Genomic DNA, 14,356 nt, shown 5'->3' with positions numbered 1-14,356 from the left:
CTTTTTTTTTTTTTTTTTTTTTTTTTTTTTGCCAGTCCAGGTAGAGTCACCAGGATTTGTCTTAGGCAGTGCTTTCCCTCCTGGTGCTCACCTGTGACTGAATCGACCCTCTTTAACTTAGTAGTCATGGCATACAAAGAAAACTCTTCGGTGACTGCACAGCAGGATTTGGGTCACTGTTAGTTTTAAATCAGTCCCTTAAAATGTGACTATGTCCTTCAAGATGCCCAGGTTAAAGGCACTGCTGTTAAAGGTTATGTGTGGTCTTCCTCATGGGAATCCTAGCAGCCTGGTTTAGAAAAGTCCAGAGGAAGACACTGACAAGGTGTGACACTCAGAAGCAGCCCACTTCCTCTCAAATAATAAGGGAACGTCTGGCTTGTTTCAGATCGCTTCTTGGCTTTTGCTCCCTGTCCTATCTCCCTGCACTTGCAAGGAAGGGACCACAGAAAGGTGCAGCCCAGGAAGATCTGGCTTCTTGAGTTCCATATGCTGGTTTTCGTGCCCTAGTCTAGGGACAGCCACACTGTGACATTTCAGTGAGAAAGGGTAAGCAGTTATGTCTGTTACCTTCAGATCTTGCAGGGGGCGTGGGAGTGGGGAAGGAGGTTACTACAAGTATCATTTTTAAAGGGGAGAGAAACAAGGAAGACTAAGAGAGGAGAGAGAGGAAGGAGAAAGATGAAAGGAGAGTAAGAGAGAGGAATTTTATTATCCAAATCACTTCTTTCTAAACACGGGACACCTGACTTTATAGCCACTTTGAAGGAAGGAAAGGGACCAGGGTGTGGCAGTCTGCAGGGGTCTCCCCTGGGGATCACCTGGCGCTATGAGATCCCCATGGGTTTATGGGTTTTTCTGCTCAACACACCTGCCCAACTCAGTCTGCCTGTCAGTCCATGTAAAAACACAAATCCACTTCTTTAGTGTGCTCAATTTAATTTAATTTAATTTGGAAACAACAAGGACTTAGAGATGTGACTGGAAGCTGGACAAATAGGAACACAGTGCAGGTGGCCAAAAGTTAGGCTCCTTGAAGTCCTTTTGGCCCAGCAGGTGTTACCCCCCACCCTAAAGGGCTTCCTGGAGTGTGCTGGAGTCCTGCCAGCCCAAAAGCAGCAAACAGAGGAAAGATAGGCTTTCCACACAGCTGTGCCTACCGGGAGACAGAGGCCACGGTATCCCCTTGACCCCAATGACACCATGCTGTATTGTAACAGCAGGTAGTGCCATCAGTAAACAAGGGACAAGGGACACTTGGGGAGTGATGTCATCCAGGCCTCTCTGTGGGGCCCAGGGAGCTAGGCAGAGGGAGAACAAGAGGATGTTATCTGGTTCGAGGAGGATTAAGAGATTTGTAATTTTTGCATACTGTCATGCTTTACATTTCCATTTTGATTTTCTCCTGAATTCTGCATAAAACCAGGGCACTGGCCTCTTCATACTTTTATACATAAATTGATACCATAGGACAAGATACAGCTACATTTGTGGATGTTTTCCCTCTTCACTTTCAGTTAAAATTAAGCCTCAAATTGTGCAGATTAGTTTTCCATCAGAGATTAGATCCTAAAGAAAAATGCCCACAAGTATGTCTAATTTCCTAGGTTTTCTGTTTCTACCACTGACATACCAGCAGTGATATCGGATATCTACTGCACACCGTGCCCTGTATGGGTATTGTATTGACCTAAGTTTCCACCCACAGTGACCCCTGCCTGGTAGACACCAGTATGCTATTTTACAGGTTTGGAAATTACATATAAGAGAAGATAAGGCACATGGATAAGACCTCACAAGTCCCTGGGTTCAGCTGTTGCTTAGCGGACTCCCAGGATGGAAGGAAGGATTTTCCATGCTGGGGTCTCTGCTCACTGCCGAGGTCTGACGTGGCCATCACAGCGAAAGGCAAAGGCCATCCCGAGTCCATGACACATGCAGGCCACCTGTGTGCAGCCCTGTCCCTGGCTCCCTGGAATGTTACGCACACCCAACCCTGCCCACTTCCCTGATACCACACAGCACGTATCCTTTCTGAGACCCACTCGGCTGCAGCCTCAGCTGTAGAACAAAAGAATAAATCAAGCACATTCCTGAATGCTTGCAATATGGCTTAGCGAAGGCAAGCTGCAGAGCTGACAGAGGGAAAGCACCTCTGGTCTCAAACTTGTCAACCTCTCTGATTTTCCTCCCTGCAGCCCAAGAGGTCTCCAACTTACACCGCCCTGTTCATCCCAACAATCTAATAGGATACATTCCAATCTCAGGCCTGTGCTCTGCACAGCCACTGGAAGTTGTGGCTAAAACTGAAATACTGTCACGGTTAGTTTTTCAGTGGTCTGTGTAGGTGCTGTCTTCTGTAGCAGCTGCCCGCCACCCACCCTACTGAGGACTTGAAAGGGAGGAGCCCACATGGGGATGTGCTGTGATGGCCAAACACTCATTGGATTTCCAGGTATTAGCAGAAAACTAAGAATGCACAGTAGGTCACCAACACCTTCCTATTGCTTGCAGGTTAAAATGAACAGTTGCCGGATGTACTGGGCTAAACAAAATAGTATTAAAATTAACTCTGCGGTTTCTTTACACTTCTTTGAATGCGGCTATTAGAGAATGTGAAATCCCACGGGTGTTCTTTTTTCACTATTTAAAAATTTTTTTCTTAGTACATGCTTGCAGTACATAACGAGTGCATTCCTCACAGGCCTTGGCCCATGTACACAGCACACCTTAACTGTTTTTCAATCCACTTCCTCTCCTCTCCCTCCTACTCCCTCCATCTCTTGATGCCCCTTCCCATCTGAGAAAGATCTATTTCCCTACATCCTATTATGTAGCTTTTATCATGTACTTTATTGCTATATTGGGGTTCTTAGATAAGAGAAATCAGATGATATTGAAGCTTTTGCTTCTGATTTATTTCACTTCACATCGTGGTCCCGAGGTGCATCTGTTTCCCTACAGATGACCCACGTTTATGCCTCGTGGCAGAGCAGAGCTCCACTGTGTGTAAATGGCACATTTTCTTACTCCGTTCATCTGCTGATGGACATCTAGGCTGACTCCAAGATTCAGGTATTAAAAGTTGTGCTGTTGTAAAGACGGGTGTGCATGGGTCACCGTGATGTCATCTTATGTTCTTATTCAACAGTGATGACCCAACACATAAAACAGGCAGGATTCGCCATGTCACCTGTGAGGTTCAGACCCCACACCCTCCCTCTGTCTCTAACCGCTGACCCGTCTTCAAGTCACAGCCCTGTAATGGATTCTATGAATGTCTCTGGCCATGGCTTAAGTTGCACTGTCCTGGCTGCCTTGATTCAAATGTGTCATTTCTATGGTTGTTGTGACTTTCAGGAAGAGCCAGGAGTCACACGGTGCCAGAGCCGATGACTAAGATGGAGGAGGACAGAGTCGTGTTTTCAGGCGCTGCCTTTCCGCTGGGTGGTGCTTGGCAGCAGCACTCACTCTATTCTGATCACATCTCGTAAAGACCCTCAGGGAAGAGGACTCCAGAGCAGCTTCAGAAGGTGGCAAGAACGATGGGATGAGTGTGTTCAAACTGCGGGGAGGGTTTTTGGCAGTGTGTCTCTGACTGTAAGGATTTTTCAGTTTAATTTAAACATTCACTATATGTTTTCATCAATCATTAGACATTGCGAAGAGCAAGTGTGAGGTGTAGAATGTGACCTGTGACTGTCCTTTTTCCTCATAGCGTCATCCTTTCCTCTTCAAATAGCTATGCTTCAGTGTCCTGGCGACGTTAACATCGCTTATGATTAATGCATGCAAGCATAATGTTGCAAAGATAAAGTATTTGAAGTCAGAAGCCCATCTGCATTCCCCAATCAAGCAGAAGTCCAGGCAGAAGCACAGGATCCTGAGCCAGCCTCTCAGGGTTCATGAGCTCCAGAGCAAGCTGTTGATCTCTGCAGAACAAACCACTGTTGCCTCTGGCCCACTGTGGAATGAACAGGCTAAGCCATTCTAGCTCCATGGTCTTTCTGTAGCTGTTGTCGCTATAAGAAAACCCCCAGGGTTCCATAAGGAATGGTGGTTTCCTAGGTTCATGCTTTTGGAAGCTGGAAGGGTAGCACGACACCCACTTCTCATGAAGACCTGGTACTGACTCGTAGTGTAGTGGAGAGTGTCCCACGGACCACAGGAGCAGGTGAGTTAAAGCTACCTCTTCTCTCAAAGCCACCCATGTCCTCACGGGTGCCCACCACACAGCTTCATCTGATCCCTGTCATCCAAGCACAGCTGCACCTTTAACTGCCAGCAGCGTGAGCTCAAGAATTCAGTTTTGACACATGCACTTTTGGGGTACGCATTTGGAGAGTCAGCTACAGTAAAAACAAATGGGGCCACCACGGGAGTAACCCTGAGATGTTAGGGGAGCCCTGGGCCTGTTAGCACTTTTGGACACCAGATAGGTCTGAACTCATGTTTCTTGTTTTGTTTATTTGCATTTGTCCACCAACAAGTGAATGGATTTGTACACAGTGAGGCAGGACTCTGACACAAAGAACAAACTTTAGTCATTCATAGGAAAACGGATGCAGCTTGAGACCGCGATGCTAAGTGGAATAAATCCGACACGTGGCTTAAATATAATATGGTTTCTCTTAATGAGAAACCCAAAGTATAAATAAATTAAGGACAAAGTAAAAGACAGATAATAGGAAACAGGGAGACAGATCTTTTATAAGTGAGAAGGGAGCCGAGAGATGGAGGAAGAGGGCAAGGAGGGAATAGGAAGGAGATGAAAATAATTAAGATGTGTTACGTCCATGCACCAACTTCCCGCTGTGAACGCAATCACTATGCCCCACAAACGTGGAAGAAAATGAACAAAAACTTTAAAAATAAAGCAAACCATTTGAGTTGGGTTTCCTCCTGACCACAACAGAAACAGCTATTCCAACTGATAGAAATAATCTCTGAAAAATCGAAGTTTGTGGGAACAATAAAAAACATCTGCAAACCCCATGTGCCCTTTCTGATTCCTGGCTCACAACATAGGTGACTGACTGATTCATGATTCTATGATACGGATTCGAAAGACCAGCCCAGACTCCACTACACAAGAAGAAGGAGGACCAAGTGTGGTTTTATTTTCAATATTTATGTGGCATAAAATTAAACAAATCTGGCTTGAATTCTTCTTGGAGAGCTTATTTATTATCTTTAAATTTAGCATATATTTTTGGAGGTGGCCTCCCAGCATTTGTATGACTGTGAATGTTTCCAAGTTCTCTGGGGGAGCTAGAGAATTTAAATGTATCTGAGCAAATGTATACACACGCGCACACACATACATGCCGGCATTCCAGAAGGGTGATTTTTGTTTGTGAGTGGCGTCCCAAGAACCTTTTCACCTGAGAACACACCGATGCAAGGTCTTCCTTTATAGATACTAAGCAAAACCCTAGCATTTGTTGACAGCACCCGCCAAATCCAGCCGAACACTGCAGAAAATCCTTCTAAGCTTTGCAGAAGCTGCCTGTGTTCACTCCATTTGACCATTCTTTTCTGCTTCAAACTGCAATTCTTTCCTGAAAGAACTACGAGTTTTGTCTTAATATAATTGGGATGTTTTCATTGCAAAGTCGGATGTCACCATTTCTTGCCTGAACAGACGTCTGTGCTTCAAGCCTTTGAAAGAGAATTCTGAATGTCTCTTGCTTCTGTCTCCTGCATTAGTTTCAGGCAGCATTCAGAAAAGGCAAAAGTATGGATATCTAGAACATCCATAACATTTTTCACAAAAATGGAGTGTGGAAGAAAGTTAAGCTTTGTTTCTGTTTTCCAAGGATGTGAAACTTGAACTTTTCTTTCTTTTTCTTTTTTTCCCCCTTTTGTGACTTGCTTAACTTCAGGTAGGAGGAATGTCTTTCCCTAGAACCTGATATGCTGGTCTGCAGGAGGTCATGAAAGAAGGCTGTGTAATGGATTATCAGCAGCATGATCAATATAGGAGTATCTGGTATCGTGACCAGCCAGCTTCTTTTTGGCGTAATGAAGTGGGAATGAGGCTTCCTGCAGTAATGCTAGCGCAGGAAGTTAATTATGTGAACAGAGGAGGAATGTCATGACCAGTGCAGGGACGAAAAGACAAAACACCTCCCCTTCTTTCTCTCTTCTGCTTTTATTCTCCGATTATGACATACACACTTTTAGGCCTTGAAAATGCTTTAAAACTTGTAGCAGATGCCATGTTTTTCCTGCGTGTCCTTCCTAATACATTTTCAATAATCAGACTGGTGGCACAAATGGCAAACTTTCTCCGTCTCTCCCAGCTTTGTAAAACTGAAAGGACCCCAGTTTTAATGTTACTATTTCAGGAAGGCGGAAGGGAATGAATTTAAGCTGAGGATTCGCCGCACCACATGAAAGCTTTTTAGGGCAGTAGTCAGGCTGTGTTTGTGGCACCCTTGTAAAGACACGGAATCGGGGTTAAATTATTCTACATTCTCAGAACTCTTCTGCTTAGGGATAGAAAAATGAAATATTTACCAGGAATAGCTTTGCAAATGTATTTTGGGTTTTTTGTGTGTGTGGCTCAGACTTAGTGTTGCTATCTCACTCCAAGTTGCTACTTGTGCCCCCCTTCTATTGTGGTTCTTTAAGTGTTGCTATTTTGATGAAAGCATGTATTGTTCATGACTTGCTTTCCAGGTTTTATAATGTGCATATTAAACTTATATGTATGTACACCCATTCCCCATGATGAATGTATTCATTCTGCATCATAAACACCAGCTAAGAAACAATAAAGTATTGCTCTATTTTCTCCTTAGTGCACAAACTCGTGGAGACTAAAATCCTGGCAGTTTGGGCTCTGGGCAGTGGTTTTCCTAAGCAGTTAGACTCGTTCAGGTTGCCTGAGTGAGCAGGGTGTCCCCGCATGCCTCCGGCTGCTTCACTCTCTCACCTGCCTTCTCTGGGACCTTTGCATAGGCAGTGGACAGCCAACAAATGTTGGAAAATTGTTTTCGAACTTAATTTTTAAATGCCGAACTCTGAATTTCTCCCTGCTCCATCTCTTCTGCAATATAAATTGCGTGGAATAAGTATGGAAACATAAGAGTGAAGGAAGTGTCCCGGTGAAAGTAAGAACTGATAATTGAAGTCTCCATTTCAAAGCCAACATTGACAGGATTCAAAATACACCTGTTGTGTAATTTATGAGAAACATATCTAACACACGAAGTATATTTAAAACGTAAGGTTGAAACGGAAGAACATACACACTAATATAAATAAAATTGTAAAAATAAAAAATTTAAAAGGTAAAGAAGATATATAGGAAATATAAAACAAAAGGAATCTATCTACCTATATTATTATTAGATCAAATTGATTTTTAGGCAAATCATTAGTAGAGATGAAGAGGTAAGGATAAAAGGTTCAATTTGCTGAGAAGATATAACAATTTATAGTTTCTATAGTACTTTATGGCCCTAAAATATGAAACTATAAAACTTGCACAATTAGAAGAGAAAATATAATAATCTGCAACTAGCTGGGGTGGTAGAGAATTCAGCTGCAGAATATACGTTTTTACCAGCCTATTTGGGACATTTCTGCAAAACTGAAGACATCCTAGTCTATAAATTGAGGTTCAAGCTTTTGGTGCCGGGGATCGAACTCGGGACCTTGCACTTGGGAGGCAGGCGGTGAAACCACTGAGCTAAATTCCCAGCCCCAGAGTAGGATTTGTTGGAAATAAATAACAAAGGGATACTATAAAACACATCTACAGAGATTAAGAAGTATACTACTAAGATAATCCATAATGTAATCAGAAGTTAAAGAAAATCAATTATTTTAACTGAATTATAATAATAACACAGTATATCAGAATCAGACGATATTGCAAAGCAGTAGTTCGTACTTTATATAAATTTATATTTGTATAAATATGTATGCATGTAACTTAAATCAAACAAATATCTCAGAAAGTTAAAAGAAAAGAAGAACCTTTCAAGAAGATACCTAGAAGAGGAAAAACTGGTTCAAGTGGAATTTATAGTTTGGGGTTGTTTTGAAGAATCTCTATCCTGATATCCACAGTAGTATTACTAGCTTCTATTCCTTTGCAAAATACAGAAGGGTTTCTTCTTCTCTACAGCCTTTCCAGCATTCGTTATCACGAGATGTGTTTTCTCTTTCTTTCTTTCTTTCTTTCTTTCTTTCTTTCTTTCTTTCTTTCTTTTTTTTTTTTGTACCAGGGATCGAACTCGGGACCTTGTGCTTGTGAGGCAGGCCGCGGAAACCCTCAGCTAAATCCCCATCTCTAATTAAATTTCTTTATGACTGCCAAAGTATTTTCCCCAAGGAGTTAAAGAATCATGTTTCAGTGTTATGTGCACAGCAGCACGACTCATAAGAGCTTAATCTTGAAGCCTATATGTCTATGAACAAGAGGAAAGGAAAAAAAAATGTAGTTTTCACATACAGTGGAGTACTCCTCTGCCAGAAAGAAAGAAAAACTTGGATCATTTGTAGGAAAATGGATGCACCCCCAAGACTATAATGTTAAGTGAAATAAATCACACAAGCATAAATAGCACATGGGTTCTCTTACATGAGAACCCAAAGTATAAATAAAAAGCCAGATAAAATCTAGATAATAGGAAGTAGGGCGACAGATCTTTCTTACATGGGAAGGGGACCAAGGAATAGAAGGAGGGAGGCGAGGGAAAGGGGATGGAAAGGAATTAGGATGTGCTATGTCCATCCTCAACTCCCCACAAGGAATGCAAACAGCATGAACGACACACATATGACAATAAAAAAGAGAGAGACTGATTAAAATAAACATGGAAATAGAAGAAAAGGCTGCATGAATACAAGAGGAGCTCGTAAAATGGAAAATAAATTCAAAGACGATCCACAAACTCAAATGTTGTTTCGTCAAAATCAATAAAATTAATACATTTTTAAGAAAGGCCGAATAAGACCTAGACAGCTAATTTCAAACCTTATAGACCAGACACATATCAAAAAGATAAGAAAGGGAGACTATGAAAAACTTTTAGCCCATAATACAAAAAATTGGTGAAAATATCTTAGACAAAATACCTTAGAAAAATAAAACTTGGCAAAATTGCCCTCTCTTCACCACAGAACATGTAATTAATCACTGCTATAAGCAATTAAAATATCAAAACAATAAAAAATGTCCACCGAGAAAACCTTAGATCTGGGTAACTTGACTCCTAATAATCTTCCAAATATTTAATGCAGTCCCTTCACTAAGTGGCACAATATCCAGGATACATGAATAGGTATTCAGCATTACTAGAAATTAGGAAGATGAAAATTCAAAGCACGCTGAGGCAGTGCATGTTCACTGAGCTAATGAAAATTAAAATAACAGAAAACTAGATATTGCTGAGCAGACAGAAGAATGGAAACATATTCTCTGTGTAGCAAAACTACTGAGTAATCTTCAGCAGAGTTTAAATATGTCCAATAGGCAATTTTGTTTCTGATAATATTGCACACACAATAGAAAACTAAGCACACATGAATGTGCAAGAATGTATACTGTAGCAATGTTCATAAATAGCTAACAATTGGGAAAATATCCAAGTAACTCTTGCCAGTTTAATGGGTGAATGTTTTGAAAAATATTCCAACAATGGATCATCATGCAAAAATGCAAAGAGCACATCATATGAAACATGCAATAACAAAAATGTTTCCATGGAAGAAATAAGAAGTGAACCGGGCATGGTGGCACAGCCTGTAATCCCAGCACTCTCGGGAGACTGAGGCAGGAGGATCGCTGTGAGTTTGAGACCAGCCTGAGCTATATAGTGAGTCCCAGGTCAGTCTCAACTACATAGTGAGACCCTGTCTCAAACAAACAAACCAAGAAGTGAAAGAATTCATACCACACACTTCTGCTTAAATAAAGTTTTTGGTTCTTTTTTTTCAGCTTTAATTGAGTTTATTGGTACATTTTAGGGGTACAGTACAGTTACATTCATTGTTGGGATCTTGTACCTCTACATGACAAGTCTTGATTCTCATTTTTTCCCCTTACCTCTGCCCTCCCTTCACCCCCTCCTCCCCTCCCCATCTACAAACACTTTACTTTCATCTTTTCATTCTCTCACATTTTTTTCTTTTCCCTTTTTACTCTTCCCCTACCCATCCCACCTTCCCTACACCTTTAGCTCCTTTCTTCCCATTTCTAAATGTCAGTAATCTTATTAGAATCTTATGCATTGTTGCAGATTATTCACACCAGGGAAACTATTCGGTATTTACGCATGTGTGACTTATTTATTTCACTTAGGAGTATATCTTCAATATGTAAAAAAACCAAACCAACATATAATAGGGACAGATGCTTGGGTAATAAGAATATTAATAAAGACAGGAAGTGATTGCCAGCTAACTCAGGTAAGTGCTTACCTTACTGAAAAAGTTAGAATAAGAGGCGGGTGTTCAAGAGAGGCTGGGGTGCTGCTACATTCTCACTGCAATGATTATGTAACTATTTACAATGATTTGTTAAACTATGTGCTACATTGTATGTACTTTCTTGGATGAATATTTCAAAACAAAAATTTAAACAGTATATCTACTTCTATCTACATCTCTACCTCTCTATATAATATTAAACACTATTTTACAAAAAGAAACTCTTGATCCTGATTGTATTGGTCAGGTATCTGGTTACTGGGACAAAAATAAGGAACCTCAGCAACTTAAAGGGAGAGAAATAGAAATGGTTTCAGGGGGTTCAGTCCATGCTCATCTGACGCCAGGGCAGAAACAGCATCTTGGAAAGGTTTAGCAGGGGAAAGCTGCTCAACACGAGGTATCTAGGAAGCAGAGAGCCCAGGATAAGGCCTAGAGGAAAAGATCAGGGACCAAAGATGATTCCAAAGACCGTGTTCCCAGGACCCATGGCCTTGAACTAGGACCTGCCTCCTAATAACCCAGGCAGCTGTGAGCTGTTCAATGACTTTGTGCCCTTACTGACCAGTCTCATCTTTCTGGAAGACTCTTAATCCAGTCAGATTCACAACCAACACTGTCAAACTGATACAGGATGGTTTGGATGGAGTGTGAAAGTAGAACTGTTTCATGAACCTTAAAATGCTAACTTTTCTTATCACTTACTAGCAGTGGGAGATACAGTAGGGTTTGTACTAATGCCGGAATGGGGAGACGTAGAAACAAAGCAATGTGAAAATATTTGCACCATTATGCTGCTAAATTCCTATTCTTTGAGAATCTGGAAAGATTTGCTTAAAGTTTTTCTTTCAGTCAGACCTGATTAAAAATATGATTTGTACCATCCTCACATATATATCTATAGATATCTAAAAACTATTTGTCGCTGTATTTCATATGAAGTAAAACATTTTGAAATCATTCCAGTGTTGGAATATTTACTTATTTTAAGCTCAAAAGTGCCATTTGAGCACATTTGTACACTGATGTAGGTAAGAGAAAAGTGGGAAGTTTATTACACAAAGGCCTCAGATTTTCTCCAAATTTATTTCTGAATATGCACAGTTCTTACACAATGCTTTGCCACCGACTAAGAGAAAACATCTTTGGAACACTCGATTTCAGCTTTCTGAGAAAGAGAAGGCTTGTTTTTTCCATAAAAGTGCAAAGATATCTTGCACCAGATCGTGTCAGGTTTGAGGGATGGGGAACCCAAAACACATCTCTCATTCACAGCTGATTTGCTTCAACCCTGGACCGACTTTACCTCCTAGCAAAGGAAGCTAGATTGTTTGGCAGCATTGTTTTACATGGCATGAAAACACATTCCATGACAATTATGAACTGGAATTTATAATTTTAATATAGTGATCCACGGACTTAGAAGTTCTTTTGAGATCTTTATTTCATATACAAAAGTGTTAGCAACTCCATTTAAAGAAATATCACTGGATATTGTATTCTTTTGAAGGCAGAGTATATGTCATTTTGTTATACCCCATCAATCCATAATATATTTGACTGATGTTTTATCCAAAATGCTTTGAGATTGTGTAATATATCTGGACAAATTATATTACTATATGTTATGCAATAATGTCTATTTTGGTACTTGATGCTGACTTTTAAAGTTGCTTGGTTTTCAAGGTAACTGATAATAGTTATGTATGAAATCCATGCTATCTGATAAAATACCATTCTGCAGAGTTGAAAAACAAAGAAGCAGAAGTTTACCCTCTCATGTAGAGTAATCGGGTATATCAGCTACCATCAAATCTTGTGAGAAGATGAAAAGAAAAGGTTTAAATTCAGAAAACTGCAAAAGCTACGTTTTCACCTTTAAGGAAATTGCCCTCAGAAAGCAAGTGAAAGTAATTACAAGTGTAATCAATGCTGCCGATCTGATTTAACCGAAGAGGCCTGTGTGTTGGTAGGAATGCTTTAGTTGTTTATGAAGGCAGGACTGTTCCTGATCATAATAAAGTACCGTGGCTGTCACATGGGGCCCCACCACTTCCTGTGCTCGGGATGGAACTTTTACCCCTAACGTTTACCTCTGGCTTACAAGTCAGCCTGCTTTGCAGAGGAGCACATCTGCATTGCTGCGATATCCTTTGTCCAATTCTGTCCTCTCAGTAATGTTGTCAAGGAGAGCACAAGTCACTGAGCAACTTCCTCCTACATCTGTTCAATATTCTGCATTCACCTGTCCTTTTAAACATCCCTTCTAGCTACAAAGGAATTTGCAAACATGCACGAGTTTGGTCCAACGTCCTTTGAAAAGGTTTGGAGAGAACATTGACCCTGACACCATTTTACGCATCAGGTGAGGTCTAGGGGGACACTGCACTCAATGGCAGAAATGACAACACCCACAACTTGCTGTGGTCTGGAACTGAAGCCCACAAAGCTGGCTCTGAGCTCCACTGTGGGATTTACTGGCAATTTGACCTTGAGAAAGCATTTTCTCTAAACTCAGGATAGTACAGATGGCATTAGTGTGAGATCCAGGTGAGCAAATGGATGTGAGTGTGTACGGGAATCCAGTGATCTTGTTTTTAGCAGGTGACCACGGGGCTCACATCCAGCCAGCCAAGTGGCAGTGGGGGTCCAAGGCTCTGGCTGTCCGTCAGCAGGTCTTAACCTTGGGACAGTCTAGCTTTCTTTTTTATTTAATCTTACAGAGTTTTTTGGTACATTTTAGGTATACAGTACAGTTACAGTCATCATTGGGATCTGGTACCCTTACATGACAGGTCTTGGTCCTCATCTTTCCCCTTACCCCTGCCCTCCCTTCACCCGCTCCATCCTCCCCTATTTACAAAGACTTTGTTTCCATTTTTTTTTCTCTTCTCATATTTTTTTCTGGGACAGTCTAGCTTTCACCTCAGTTTCAGACACATCTTTAAAAAGCAGTGTATGGGATCATTAAGCATGATGGGAAAACTTGACTTGAATAAGGAAAGCCCAGAGGGTCGTGAAGCTCTCTTCTGGATGTGTCTGGGCAGCTGTGGAGCTCTGACCTTGGGTCTATGTCTGTGTCTGGCTCCTTCCTCTCTGGCTCCCCTCCCCTGATCTGCTTCCCAGCCTCCATGAACTGAGCAGTTCTGCACCCCCACACCCTCCCCTGTGAGGCTCCCGCCTTGGAGCAGCCGACCAGTGAAAGGAAAATAACCACAGCAGCAAAGTCGAAGCAGCTGTATGCATCCAAACACTGTGAAGACTGTGAAGACTTCTGATGACCCCCAGTGTGCTGGAGGCACCTGGGCTCCCTGTCGGCGTTTCAAAGTAACTCGATGCCGATGTGTGCCTGGGCAGACACGTGTGTCTGTGTGTGTGTCTGTGTGTACATGTGTGGTGCTGTTACTGCTGTATCCGATGATCACTCGCACCCCACAGCATCCCTTCAGCCTCCACTTACACAACACAAATTCAAAGATGAAGTTATTTATGAAGAATTTCAAGGTGGCACTAGTAGAGCCTTAAGTCAAAAGTAGAGTCCTCCTATGTGCGTAGCTCTGTGGGCCAAAGATAGGTTACTTAATGGTGAGGTCAGCCGTATTTCTTTAATACCATAGCAAATCATGTATTGTATCTTGGCTGTTTTGTTATGCATTTATTTTCTCCATAGCCCCTTTATAAATTTCTCTACCATTAAACTACTATCTGGGTTTTTGAGAAGCAGATGATGATTAGGTAACAATAGCTCTTATGCACTCATTATGTAATGCAAACATAATTATCGATAGCTATTTCTAATAAGAATAACTAGTGTGGTTTATATGTGTTTTTTCCTCATACTGTTTTCAAAGTCTGTAGCCATGATTTCTCAGTTTTGGACCCTCAATTTATGTTACTAATATCCAAACTC

Source organism: Fukomys damarensis, unplaced genomic scaffold (assembly GCF_012274545.1).
Source record: "Fukomys damarensis isolate Sample0158 unplaced genomic scaffold, DMR_v1.0_HiC HiC_scaffold_25, whole genome shotgun sequence".
Taxonomy (NCBI): domain Eukaryota; kingdom Metazoa; phylum Chordata; class Mammalia; order Rodentia; family Bathyergidae; genus Fukomys; species Fukomys damarensis.
Note: the sequence above shows the minus strand (reverse complement) of the source record.